The sequence below is a fragment of the Phacochoerus africanus genome, chromosome 2, assembly GCF_016906955.1.
Source record: "Phacochoerus africanus isolate WHEZ1 chromosome 2, ROS_Pafr_v1, whole genome shotgun sequence".
NCBI lineage: Eukaryota > Metazoa > Chordata > Mammalia > Artiodactyla > Suidae > Phacochoerus > Phacochoerus africanus.
In genome coordinates this window covers 225367297-225382674 of record NC_062545.1, presented here as the reverse complement: position 1 = coordinate 225382674, position 15378 = coordinate 225367297, and positions in this window count along the sequence as shown.

The window sequence follows — 15378 nt, the reverse complement described above, 5'->3', positions numbered from 1 at the left end:
CAGAAAAAAATCTCACAGCTCCAGATCTTTCTTCTGGACCTCATTCCCATTATATCCAACCACCTGCTAGACATCCCCACCTGGACGTCCCAAATCCAACATGTCCCAGACAGAACTCATCTTCCTCCACTTGCCATTTGTCCTTCAGTGTTCTCTATCCTCATGATGGTGCCACTGTTGTCGCCTTGGAATCCCACCTGTCCCCTTCCCTATCTAATTAATTACTAAGACCTGCCAACTCTAAATCTTTTTTTTTTTTTTTTTGGCCGTGCCCATGTTATGTGGAAGTCTTCAGGCCAGCGATCAAACCTGTACCACAGCGGTGACAATGCCAAATCCTTAACCCATTCGGCCACCAGGGAACTGTAGCTCTAAATCTAAACTTCTCTGACTGCTGCTCTCTGTCCACACTGGCATCTCTCTCCTCACTCTTATGGTAGCTTCTCCACTGGTCATTCTGATTCTACGCATGCTCTTTCCAAACGCTTCTCCACACTGCCTTTGAGGTATCTTTCTAATCATATTACTCGCTGCTTAAAGTTCATAATCTCCTGAATAAATTCTTTTTCTTCTCCATAATATACATGGCTTTTATGGTCTGGTTCCTGTCTTCCTCTGCTGCCTCATTGTTTTAGTCAGTTTTGGCTACTATAACAAAATACCATAGACTGGGTGGCTCAAACAACAAGCATTTATTTCTCACAGTTCTGGAAGCTGGGAAGGCCAAGATTAATGTGCAGGCAGATTCAATGTCTGTTGAAGTCTCTCTTGCTGGCTTGCAGACAGCCATCTTTTTACTGTGTCCTCACAAGGGGGAGAGAGAGAGACAGGCAGACAGAGAGGGGTGGGGGAGGGAGGGAAAGAGGGTGGAGGAGAGAGGCAAGCTCTGTCTGGTCTCTTAGGCACTAATCCCAACATAAGAACCCCACCCTCATGACTACATCTAAGTCTAGTTACTTCCTGCTTCATAATACTATCACACTGGGGGTGAGAGCTTCAACTCATGGATTTCAGGGAGGATATAAACATTTAGTCAATAACACTTAGATTTAGGAGTACCCATCATGGCTCAACAAAAATGAATCTGACTAGTATCCATGAGGACACAGGTTCAATCCCAGGCCTCTTTCGGTGGGTTAAGAATCCAGAGTTGACGTGAGCTGTGGTGTAGGTCACAGACACTGCTTGGATTCTGCATTGCTGTGGCTGTGGCGTAGGCTGGCAACTACAGATCTGATTTGACCCCTAGACTGAGAACCTCCATATGCCATGAAGGCAGCCCTAAAAAGAGGGGGAAAAAAAAGAAAAAAAGAAAAAGAAAAAAACCCTTTGATTTAATAACACTTCATGCCAGTCTCCCAATCAAGGAATTTTCCAAAATTCATCATGCCTCTGTGACTTTTCTCTAACTGTTAATCTATCTAGAATTCTCTCATCTCACCTTGTTCCATGTAACAATATTCACTTCCTTTTAGGCAAATGTATGCTCTTTCATCATGTTTAACTCATGTGACCCTCTTTATTGAGAAGCCTTCTGTGACCCCCTGACAGACCAAAGAACATCTCTAGAATCCCATTACATTTGCACACTCAATTATAATAATATATTGCTATGTGTACATAGATCTATTTCCCATATAATGTATGGTTTTAGAGATAAGCCAGTCCTAGGTATTAAATAAATATTTGTGTAATGAGTGAATACATATGGACAACATACATTTCTAGGTCCTCTGCTTTGAAATGCACTTACTATTCAGAAACCATTTATAGTCCAAATTAAGATAAATGTTGAAAAGCAATTGGGCAAACTTCTCAAGTTCAACTGTTTTCTTTAATAAACTTTTCAATTGATGAATACTATACATATTGAAAACAAGCACACAAAAGCTTACAGTCTGGTGAATTTTCACAAAGTGAATATAGTGTGCTAACTACCAGGCAGATCAAGAAAAGGAACATAATGCTTCCTGAAACATCCCTAATGACCCTCCTAGGTCATACCTCCCCAAATAATTACCATTTCAATTTCTAACATTCTGGAGTAACTTTCCCTAATTATGTTTGAACTTTTTATAAATAAAATTAGAGTATTTTTTTTGCATCTGTTGATCCAACTACTTTTTCTTTACTTTTTACTTTTTTTGCCTACCAGATTTTTTTTTGGGGGGTGGACTATTTTTGATGAATTTATGTGGAAGTGTTTTAGCCATTTAAAAAACAAAGTATTTCATCCAAGCAAATCGGCTTGTGGAAAAAACAAGTTTCACATCACAAAGCTTGGCTATCAAATATCAAATATCTCATATCTCTAACAGTTTCTCAGCCAACATCTTTAGGTGCCAGAATTCATCACAAATACTTTTTAAAATGTTTAAATAAAAATTTTCATTTTAGAATAGTTTCAGATTTACACAAAGGGTGTGAAGACAGTACAAAATTCTCATATATCTCTCACCCAGTTCTATTATTAGCATTAGAATGGTACATTAGTCATAATTAAAAAACTAATGTTGATACCTTATTATTGACTAAAATCCATACTTTAACTCTCCTTAGTTTTTTTTTTTTTCTTTTTTCCCCTTTCTTTTTCTTTATAGGGCTGCACCCATGGCCTATAGAAGTTCTCAGGCTGGGGTCAAATTGGAGCTGCAGCTGCTGACCTATGCCTCAGCCACAGCAACACCACATCCCAACAATATCTGCAGCTTGCAATGCTGCTGGGTCCTTAACCCACTGAGCGAGGTCCGGGATCAAACCTACATCTTCATGGATACTAGTTGGGTTCTTAACCTACTGAACCACAACGGGGACTCCTCCTTAGTTTTTATATAATGTACTTTTCCATATCCCATGCACAGTGTCACATTACATTACATTTAGTAATTGTGTGTCCTTAGGTTCCTCTTGGCTATGACAGTTTTGCAGACATTCCTTGTTTTTTGATGACCTTGAAAATTGTGATGAATATCTGGTCAGATATTTTGCAGAATATCCATTGATTGGGACATATCTGATGTTTTTCTCATGACTCGACTGGAGTTATGGGACTTCAGAGGAAGACAGCAAAGGTCAAGTGCCACTTTCATCACCTTGTATCGTATCAAGGGTACATACTATCAACATTACTTATCCCTACTGATGTCGACCTTGAGGTAATGTTTATTAGGAGTTTCCACTGCAAAGTTACTCTTATTCCCCCATTTCCATATGGTACTATTTGGAAGAAAGTCACTATGTGCTGCATACACTTAACAAACTGGAAATTATACTCATATCCTCCTGTTCCACTGTTTAGTTCTTCTATTTAGAACTGAAAATCTAGAAATATTTTTCTACTGTTTAATTCTAAAAGTCTAGAAATATTTAAAAATTTCATCACTGATATTTTTCCATGAATAATCACCACCCCTACCTCGCATTAGCAGCAATTGAAAAGTGAGACAATCCACTAATCCTCTACTGAGAAGAAGTCCTTCCCCCACTCCAGGACTTCAACAGAGGCAAGCTCAACTTCAGAGAAATCTAAGGTTTTTTAGTGTGCCATCTGTCTGGCAATCTCTTGAGATACTTTTCTCTGCCTGATTTCTCTGAAGTAAGAGAGGCATTAAATTTGCCTCCACATTTATTTCATTTGCTTTTTAAAAACTGTTTTAGCATCCCTCTCAACTATCCATTTCATTGAGTTTTTTCTTGTCTTTCATAGCCATTGTTTTGCAGTTATTCAAAAAAATCAGAAATGCCAACAGCTTTTTCCCTCCTATTTTCCTGCCTTATGAAAGAGCTTTTTGCACACTCCACTGGACTTTAAACTACTTACACGAAAGAGGCATTCTGAAAAGAAATGCTCTTTACGAGTTTCCTATGTTCATTTCTTTAGCTAGCTTGAACAGAAAAGCATTTTCAGATTCCTATATTTGCCTGAGACCTTTAGAAATATTTCTTTGTTTGATCTACTTCAGTTTTTAAAAAGCCACTATATATACTACGCAGTTTGCTTTTTTTTTAAGTAGTGACTAAGGGCTTTCCTGTGGCCAAACATTTTTTTTAAATAAATTTTATTGGAGTATAGTTGATCTGCGGCCAGTCTTAAGTTACATTTTTTAAAAAAGTCCAATGAACTCTTTAATTGCCAGAATCATATCAACTAGCTTATCAATTTGCTACCTGAATTAAATCTACTCAGAGTTTGTATAAATTTTTAATAAAAATGTGGGAGTTCCCATCTGGAGCAGCGGAAATGAATCCGACTAGAAACCATGAGGTTTCAGGTTTGATCCGTGGCCTCGCTTAGTGCGTTAAGGATCCAGCATTGCCATGAGCTGTGATACAGGTCACAGATGCGGGTCAGATCCCTCATTGCTGTGGCTGCAGTGTAGGCCGGCAGCTGTATCTCCGATTAGACCCCAAGCCTAGGAACCTCCAGATGCCAAGGGTGCAGCCCTAAAAAGACAAAAGACAAAAAAAAAAAAGTGACTTAAATGCATCAAAAGCATACAGTATTAAAAAATACTCTGCTTTTAATCCATTTTTGTCTCTCTCTTCACTTTCCAATTACAACTTGAATTTCTCCTCTCCTAAATGTTTCCAAATTTGCTTCAGATTATTCCTTTCAGTTCATTTTCCCACTTGGTAACTCCACCAATTTGTAGACTTAAGTTTAGGTAAACGCGTATTTTCTTCTGATAGTTCTTAAGGATAGGTTAAGAAACTATAGAATCTTACATTCTCATGTTCAGTAAGTAAATGGATATTTATTAAGCACCTATATGAATTCAACATATTAAATGTTAATGTAAAGGCTCTTGTTAGTCCTTAGTCGAGTAGTCTAATATAGAATAAAGTATGTATAACCTACAAATACTTGATTCTGCCTATATTAAAATGATAATTGAAAGCCTAGGACATGAGTTCTAAAAATCTGAGTGAAATGTGACACAAATAGTTTTCAGAAAGTAAGGCAGAAAGAGTTAGCCATTACCCTTTGTTTAGAGAGACAGGGGAGAAAGAGTAGAACATGTACATGCCAATTACATAACATTTAAGATAAATCTACACTTCACCATCATGAAGTTGGATTTCTGTCTGTTTACTAAGAGAAGTATTTAGGCTTTTTTCCTTATTAGTAGCATTGGAATTTTTGAAAAGATCAGAGTTCCCCTTGTGGCTCAGCGGTAACTAACCTGATTAATATCCATGAGGACCCCAGTTCAATCCTTGTCCTCCTTTAGTGGGGTAAGGATCTGGTGTTGCCACGATCTGTAGTGTAGTTTGCAGATGCAGCTAGGATCTGGCGTTGCTGTGACTTTGGTGCCAGCCAGCAGCTGCAGTTGCGATTCCATCCCCAGCCTAGGAACTTCCATATGCCACAGGTGCAGCCCTAAAAAGACAAAACAAAAAATCTACTTCACTTTTAAATACTGGTCTTACTAGACACTCAATAAATTCTCCTTTTGTCCCCCATCCTTATTTCAAAAATGCTTAGAGTGATGTTTGCCCTATTTTCCATGAAATACTAATATCCCAGGATATACGGGAAAATATTCCTTGTAAAAATGAGTCTGTGATGAAATAAGCCTGGGAAATGGTGGATTAAATAGGGTTTAACTGCCTTTTGTTCTACAGAATTTCTCAGGGTCTTTAATAGTTTAATGTGCACTATAATGCTCCAAAAAGGGGATATCGCAGAACCTCCTCCAAGGGCATTTGGCCACAGAACAGTTTCTTCAAAGAACACTTACCTATTAATAATCTCCAGTTCAAATTTTCGGGAGTGCAATTAATACAAAGAGCAAGAGAGAAAGAAATTAAAATGATTGTTGGGAACAATGATACTGTTAACAGCAACAGGAAACAGAAGAGACAAGTTTGCAATGAAGATTATTTCATCTTGAACATAATGAGGCTTATTTCCTGTCTGGTTGAGATGAACAGTATATATGAGTCTCAAGCTCAGGAGAGAGGTCAGGTTACTGATTATTATTGATTAGAAGTCCTCCACTACACAATCTCAGCACTTTAATCCATTATAATCACTTGTGAGACAGGTCACAAGTAGCCTTTTACTAATATTAGTTAAAATACCAAGTTTGCAAAAGCTTTACATTTTCAAAGAAAATAGGGTATTATAAACTTTTCTCTATGTAATGATATGGAGAAAATTTCTTTTCTCAGCAACTGGTGAGTGAACGGATACTTGGAGAAATCTGAGGGTGGCGGCTGGACTTCCACAGCCTCAAATCAATAGTGGTAGTCAGAGATTCCCTGTATGAGACAAGGAAAAGGGTATGAGTTCAATTCCGGAAATAGAAAAGGGGAGAGAAGCTATGTGAGGGTTTGGTGAATGGAGGACAGCAAGGTGGGGGTGGAGGGGAGAGAGAGAGATGTGAGAACAGAGACACTTAAGGAGGGTTTTCAAATAATCTGTCACATGCTATGTGATATAATTCATCCTCATGTTTCAGCAACTGAAGTAAATTTTAAAAACCATATACTGAGTGTGGTTTGATTTTCTTTCCTTCCTTCCTTCCTTTTAAAGAGAGCAATCTTTTGTTTGGCAGAGTACCAAGACAATACTAGGTTGCGTGAAATAAAGGGACAGCCAAGGTGATCCCTTCGGTGGATTTTGTTGGCTCTGTACCCACATCTGCTTCCCTTTTTCCTCCTGACACCCTGCTTTGCCTCCAGTGGAAGTTAACCCCATCTGCAGCTCAGGAGGAGATTCTGGTTTTCTAAGCCAATCACGGCATCCCCCTTGGCAGCAATGGTTTTGGGAAAGTGCATATAACCCAGTTCTGGCCACTGAGAGTACATGAAGGAGATTTTCAGGAAAGTTTTCCTAGCTCCTTAGACATGATTAAAGAAGAAACAAATCATTCTCTTTCCTTTGAATATTTTCATGTCTGTATATGAGACAGTGAAATACTCTGATCTAACTCTGATTTCCTAGGTTACCTGGTGATGCTCCCAAATGATGAAACCAAAGGGAAGCCAGTGTAGGGTTGCCAGATAAAATACAAGACACACAGTTAAATTTGAATTACTGGTAAGTCTAAGTATTCATATTATATACAGCAAGGGACATACACTAAAACATTCTGCATTTACTGAAAATTCTCATTTAACCAGATGTCTTATATTTTTATTTACTAAGTTGCTCAATCCTAAACCAGAGGGCAATGGAGTCTACCAAAGTGTCTCAAAAGCACAACTCTCAGGGTCCAGAACAGGACGAGGAAGTGCAGGGAATGGATCTGAAAGGCAAAAAGTTAATATGTAGCACAGATGAATGTAGAAGCCAGGAAGGAAGGAGTGGGTAGGCAGAAAGTGCATACAACTAAGTATCATCCACTTTTTGAGAATGCCACCACTGTGAAAAGAGGAGCAGTGTTAAGGGTTAGGGTGCATAACAGATGCAGCGAGGTAAAAAGGAACAACCCTTCAAGAGCACATGTGGAGAGGCCAAGGCCCTTTCCTTCCAAATTTGAGGGACTGCTTTAATGCTTCTCCTCTAAAAAAAGTAGTCATCTATTTTTCTCTAGTTGGTGCCCTGGACGCTCTCTAGATAACATTCTTGAAGGATAAAGATCTAGAAAATGAAATTTGTTGATAGGTAATACTTTTAAGATTCCATATTTAACTTTTTTGTGTGTGTCTTCTTAAGGCCTCATCCCTGGCATGTGGAGGTTCCCACGCTAGGGGTGGAATTGGAACTGTAGCCACTGGCCTACACCACAGTCACTGCAACACTGGATCCAAGCCAAGTCTGTGACCTACAACACAGCTCATAGCAACACCCAATTCTTAACTCACTTAGCGAGGCCAGGGATCAAACCCACGTCCTCGTGGATACTAGTCAGATTCATTTCCACTGAGCCATGACAATGGGAACTCCCTCATATTTAACTTCTAACCAGATCAACTGCTTATTAGCATTAACAAACTTAGGAGAAGAGAATAACCCACTTTTTCTCAGGAATCCTCAGAGTTAAATTATAATTTTTTTTCTGTAAGTCCATCTTTTGCTTGCATTGCTGTATAACAAGACTGCAGACTAGCTGCCTTCTCCTGCTACAAATTTTAAGATTTGGTCAACCTTTATATTTTCAAAGACCCAGGTACTATTAATATAAGTTAAGCTTTCATAAAGAGAATATGAAATAATAGTTTTGTCTGTCAGATGGAAATTTGGTACCTGCCATCAATGTTTTTTTTCTTTTAATTGCAGCTCTGTAAAGTACCTACTTCCATGGTCAATTCTTGGTCATCCATAGTGCTGCACACAGGTATCCCACAGAGAAGTCAAATTTGAATGACATTCATTTTGATATTTTTGTTATTTATTTTAGCTTTTTTTGTTTGTTTGTTTACTTGTTTTCCTTCATTGGGAGAGCTGCTGTCTGCTCCCAGTATATGATAGGAAGGTGACTTAATAAGAAATTTAAATGAGGAGGGCTTGAGACAAACACAAAAAGGCAAATTATACCACTTTAAGTATCTATCTTCAAACATCCAATTCAGCATCATCATTCTCCAAGTTTATAGCTGCCATGTCAGTTACGCTTTAGATAACCACATCTGTACAATGACTGTGGACCTGAGAAAGGGAGTGTGCAGGCTGATTCTCTTTTGGTACAGCATTTTCTTCAAAATAACTTTCCTCTCAATTCCTCGTCCGTGTCATTTTTTCAGCCCTTAGTCTCACTAGCTGCCTTCATCATACCTATTGTGCTATATCATATCATTCAACTTTCACATCTTTGGGACATGAGCAGTATTTGTTCAAATTCATGCTCTTGTTTGTGAGCAAATATTTTTTACTGTAAGGAGGATTTCAGGCAGATTGATGGATGTTCTGGCAAACTGTCTTGCTTTATAGAACACGACTTTTTTTTTTCTTTTTGCCATTTCTTGGGCTGCTCCCACGGCATATGGAGGTTCCCAGGCTAGGGGTTGAATTGGAGCTGTAGCCACCGGCCTATGCCAGAGCCACAGCAACATGGGATCTGAGCCGCGTCTGCCAACTACACCACAGCTCACGGCAACGCCGGATCCTTAACCCCTGTGCAAGGCCAGGGTTCGAACCCGCAACCTCATGGTTCCTAGTCAGATTTGTTAACCACTGAGCCACGACGGGAACTCCAGAACACAACATTTTCTTAAGCCAATTTTGCCAACTCCTCCGATTTCCCGAGACTATTACTGAAGCCCTTGATAATTCAGATTTGTTATTTATCTGTGTCTTTTTGGCCAAAACCATTCTGATCATATGTATTGCAATTACTATCAATTACCCAACACTCACTATGCCAGCATATGATTATGACAGATGTCTTTATGCCAATTCCCTCAGCATTTGAGTGCTTGCTGTGTTTTAGATACAAGTGACTCCCAATGAGTAGCATGATGCCTGCTCTCCAAGAACTGTTAAATGGTAGTAAGAAAAGCAGGTGAGTGCCATAACAAAGAGATACACAAAAAGCACAAATAGCTGGAGGAGCAACTAATTCCAGACTTAAGGAAAACTAGGGAGTATTTCAGAAAGGGGAATGTTTCTTAAAAATCAGAGATGGTCACAGTTCTATGTTTTGAGCCCCTAAGTCCCTAAACCCTTATATCTCCTGGTTCATAAAAACAATGGCTGATAAATTACTGGAAGAACAAGGATTTCATATACGTATAGCATCAGGCAGAAAGTGGTCAGGCTACAAGAGAAGCGTAGAGCTAGTTTTCTGTTAGGAGAAACAGGAGGGCCATTGATTGTGTGAGTCATTTGACAAACTGGCCACAACACAGGACACTGGAAAGTCACAGGCTAAATGAACAGTATCACCTTAATTTCTAAGAGTTGATTCATACTCGCCTCAACAGTGAGGCTATGAAGAGAATTCTGGGCTTATTTTCAGGAGTTCTTGGTTTGAATTCCAAGTCCCTTCACCAGTTGAATGCTAAGTGCCAAAAAGAAGCACTTATGATAATTACATACAGACATACACACATTCAACATACACTAAATTTTTTTAATGATGAAATGTTGTAAACATGCTAAAAGTGTTGACACATATTGGGGTTCTCAGCTCTGGTAGATGACTCTAAACCTGTCCTTTTTTTTTTTTTTTTTTGTATTTTTAGGGCCACACCCATGGCATATGGAGATTCCCAGGCTAGGGATCTCCCAGCTACCGGCCTACACCACAGCTCACAGCAACACCGGCTCCTTAACCCACTGAGTGAGGCCAGGGATTGAACCTACGTCCTTATGGATACTAGTTGGGTTCTTAACCACTGAGCCAGGATGGGAACTCCAAACCTATGCATTCTGTACTCTAGTCCTGACCACTTTTAAGAAACTCAGTCTCCTCACCTAGGTAACTGTTGCCTCCTTCAACTTCTAAGCATGGATGACGGCTTCAGGGTATCTGAAAACCTCCTGAAATGGTATGCAGCACTGAATGGATGATACCATCATACAATGTGCCAAATTTAAGGGGTGACTGCCTCCCTGAGCTAGGAACTTCTTTGATCCTTTAACTGCAATGAGATAGTTTTGGACACTAGGTGAGAGAGAGAAGTCCACACATTATTTTTTTCTTACTACTTTCTTCTCTACTTGCACCATTTCCAGATCTCTAAAATAGGAGGAATGCTTCACAATTCTCTGATATCCAGGACACCTGAGGGGAGAGGTTCACTTTGTCTTAGGAATGAATCCAGACAGGTTATTCCAGCCCATAACTAGTCTCCATGAAGACCCACAATGACATAAGCAAGGACCCCAAATGACAAAAAGAAAAAAAAAGCACCAGGAATTCCCATTGTAGCTCAGTGGGTTAAGAACCTGACATAGTGTCTGTGAGAATATGGGTTTGATCCCTGACCTCACTCAGTTGATTAAGGATCTGGCGTTGCAGCAAGCTGCACCACAGGTCACAGGTGCAACTCGGCTCCTGCATTGCTGTGGCTGTCGTGTAGGCCGGCAGCTCCAGCTCCATTCCATATGCTGCAGATGCACCTGTATGAAGAAAAACAAAAAAAAACACCAAATTATGTTATCAGTTTAAGACAAATGGAAAAGGCTCCCTCTCTCTTCTCTAGTAGAAATACTGAACAGAAGGAAGCATATTTTCTGTACAAAGGGCTTTTCATAAGAAGCATGCAACAGTACAGACTGTGTTAGACTGTAAAAATGGACACAAATTACCCCTGTCCTTCTACCCACGCTCTTTAGTAGAGCTCACCACACACAGCCCAGACTGGCGTCTTGACTTGCTTCAGCCAGGCTTTAGTAAACATGACTCAGGCAGATATTTGAAAAGCCCTTGTTCACAGAAGCTTCCATATTCGCTGCCCTTGGGATCCCTGCCACTACTACCAAATGAACAAGCTCAGAGTGTTCTACCACATGGTGAACAACCCATGGCCAGGGCATCCCTGACATCTCAGCTGACTGTGATCCCCATGCCAACTAGGTGAGGCCGTTCTAGAACCATCCAGCCCAGCAGAACTAGCCCAGAAGAGAGAAACCACCCAGAGGGCCACAGAATAATAAGAAATAACATTTGTTATTTTAAGTCAGTATGTTTTCAGGTGGTTAGCAAAAGCTAATTGATAAAAGCATACATCCTCTTCTATGGCTATCAAATATAAATATATTATGTGTATGTGTGAATGTACTTATACATACATATATGCATGTATACTTTGTCTTCTGGAAATGGACACACAGACCTTAATAATAACTTGTTACATATTCACAATTTATTTCATCTTCTTCCAAAGGAAAGGAAAACTTCATCACCTAGCAATATCAGAATGTTTCCCAATGTTCTTCTCACAGCAGGAATATTTGTTAACTTTTTCAGAGCAATAGGTTTGGATTTCATTAGATTGTCAAAGGAGTTCATGAGCATAAAAGGTTAAGGTCCACACTTAAGGGGGGAAATTATACTATGAGGGAAGAGTATTAGAGAATGAGATGAGTTTGATTCCTGGAGAACAAGCTCTAGTTACCATCCTGACAAATGAAAAACAGAACTATATAATGAAAAATTAAAGAACAGATTTCCCCAGAATTTTACAAATAATTCCAATGTTACTTTATTGACTTTACTATATCATCATTATTATTATACTACCATTATAAGAAATATTGATTAAACACACACATGAGCATTATGAATTTTCACTTTACAGTGCTTGCCTATAAGATCTTCCAAGTTCTATTCATTTTCAAATATTCTTTTGCATTGTAACAGAAATTCCAGTATTTAACTCTTAATGAAATCATCTAAGCTGCATCTCAAGCCCAAAACAAATCTTTTTTTAACCATTTTTTTGAAAATTATTACAAAAGGCTATGATCTTATAACTGAATTTTTTAAATGGAAAATGGATTTGAATAAAGATTTCTCCAAGGAAGATATAAAAATGGCCAATAAGAACATGGAAAGGTGCCTCAACATCACCAACCATCAGGAAAGTACAAATCAAAATCACAACAGACACCGCTTAATCAAAACAATGGAAAGTAATAGATGTTGGCAAGAATACGAAGAAATTGGAACCCTCATGCATTGCTGGTGGGAATGTAAAATACTCTAGAAAATTGCTAATCAAAAAGTTAAATACAGAGTTACCATATGACCCAGGAGTTCCACTCCTACATATATGCCCATGAGTGTTCACACAAAAACTTATACATAAATATTCAAAGCAGCATTGTTAATAAAAGCTAAAAGGCTGAAATAACCTAATGTTTTTCAACTAATTAATGGATAAACTATTGTATAGCTATACAATGTAATATCATTCAACAAAAAAATGAAGCACTGATACTTCATTCAACATGAAACTTTGAAAATATTATGCTAAGTGAAAAAAATCAGTCACAAAAACGCCATGTACTCCATGATTCCACTTATATAAAATATCCAGAATAAGTAAATCTATAGAGATAGAAAGAAGATTAGTCATTGCTTAGAAGTGAGAGATTGGGACGGAATGGGATATGACAGTTAGTGGATACAGGTTTCTTTTGAGGGTGGTGAGAATGTTCTAAGTTGATTGTGGTGATGGTTGCACATCTCTCTGAATATACCAAAAACCACTTAATTACACACTTAATTTTTTTGTTGTTGTTAGCTTTTTGTCCTTTTAGGGCCACAGCCACAGCATATGGAGGTTCCCAGGCTAGGGGTCAAATAGGAACTGTAGCCGCTAGCTTACGCCACAGCCACAGCAACGCCAGATCCAAGCCATGTCTGTGATCTATATTATGGCTCACAGCAATGCCGGCAATGCTGGATCCTTAACCTACCGAGTGAGGCCAGGGATCTAACCCACAACCTCCTGGTTCCTAGTCGGGTTTGTTTCCACTGGGCCACAACAAGAACTCCGCACTGAATTACACACTTTAAAAGGGTGAACTTTACGGTATGTGAATCATATCTCAATGAAACTGTTAAAAAAAAAGCTTATAATCTTAATATTTGGGAGACTGATTTACTGGGTTAGATTTTGTTTGAGGGTTTTGTTTGTTTGTTTGTTTGACTGATTATATGGCTGCATCTGTGGCATATGTAAGTTCCCAGGCTAGGGGTTGAATTGAAGCTGCAGCTATGGTCTATGTCACAGTCATGGCAACACCAGACACGGGCTGCATCTGCAACCACAGGCTGCAGCAATGCTGAATCCTTAACCCACTGAGAGAGGCCAGGGATCAAACCCACACCCTCACAGAGACAATGTCAGGTCTTTAATCCACTGAGCCACAATGGGAACTCCCCTGTTTAGGTTTTCCACTTTGATTTACAATGGTTACCCCATGCTTTCCCCACTACAGCTCTTTGGAGTGGGCTTCCAGCTACTGGCAAACTGCCTTGCTGCTGACTCTGAAATAAAGTTAACTTTTGGTCGGCACAGCTTTAAGACTCTTTCTGTTTTGATGGTGGCAGTGCCAGACTCTTCTATGAGCTCTCTCACCTATTTGCTACGTGCCATAGGAAGGACTTTCCATTTCTGTCTAGGGTCTTGGTGAATCTGGAGTTTTTCTGTACCTCTGGAGCACTGGAATTCAGGGAGTGATTTTCCTCTGTCAATAAACCAGTGAGCTGGCTGGGCCCTCCTTCTTGTCTTTATCTGCCAGCTCCATATTCTAGGAGTTGGGTCTGATAACCCTCACTTCCTGTGTTAACACAAATGGATTCCCAGTATAAACCAGTGGATCTGAGATTACTCTCTATTTCTAAGGTGAAGCTCTTGGCCCACTCTCAATCTCTGTTTTCTACTTCATATACTCTGGGATCTTGATTCCTACTTGAATTCAATCAGATTTGCTATACCTACTATTAGGAAGTAGCCTCTGCCTCTATCATCCTAATCTTAGTCACCAAGAATCTGCCCATTTTGCCACTTTTCTACCACCCATTTCCCTCTACAACTTGTTATTTCATATTTGTCCACCCTCTCCTTAGGTACAGGGTCACGACGCCTCCATAAACAAGTATACCGGGTGAGAACTGCAGCAAAACGATAAATTTACTCCACCCAAAGCCAGTCTCCCATAGTACCCCTGCTGATTGTTGCTATATCAAATCTGACCAGTGCTGACAGATCTGCCAATCTGTAAAAGACACAAAAACTCAGAGTTTAAAGTATGTCCTAGTCTACAAAATTTGGCTCAATTTTTAAGTATTAATGAAAAAAGAAATCACTGTGAAGACTAAATAAAACTTATCTGTAGACCAAATTTAATTCAAGGACCACCACTGTAATATATTTACTTTAGATCTGCCCAATGAACCTCCCACTTTCCCAGCAGCAGTGTGCATTCTGCCAAAGGGAACTAAAGCAACAGTTCTGACATAATAACAGATAAAGGCCAAAAGAAAAATACTGAAAAAATATGAATGCTAACTGTATAAACACACAAGAGCTAGTGTTATTTTGGTGTCTCAGCTGTAATCCTATCAAGTAGACATGCGAAACCTTTAGAAGGTAGTGCGGTCACTTTCTAAAGAAGACCTTTTCCAGTGAGCAAATCTGAGTTCCAGTTTTTGTTGTTTCAAATGGTCTTTGATACTGGAAAGATAAACCATCAAAGCAGTTATCTAAAGAAATCCAAGTCAACACAAAGTAATTATACCTAAAGGATCCAGGTAATCTTCCCCCTCCCCCCATGCATCATTTTACTCAACTAGTTTAAATACAATCTCTCTTATTTCATTCTTTTTCTAACCAAACCAAACTGATGTCTTTTTTTGCTTTTTTTTTGTTGTTGTTGTTAAGTCTTTTCTAGGGCCGCTCCTGCGGCATATGGAGGTTCCCAGGCTAGGGGTCCAATGGGAGCTGCAGCCACCGGCCTACGCCAGAGCCCCAACC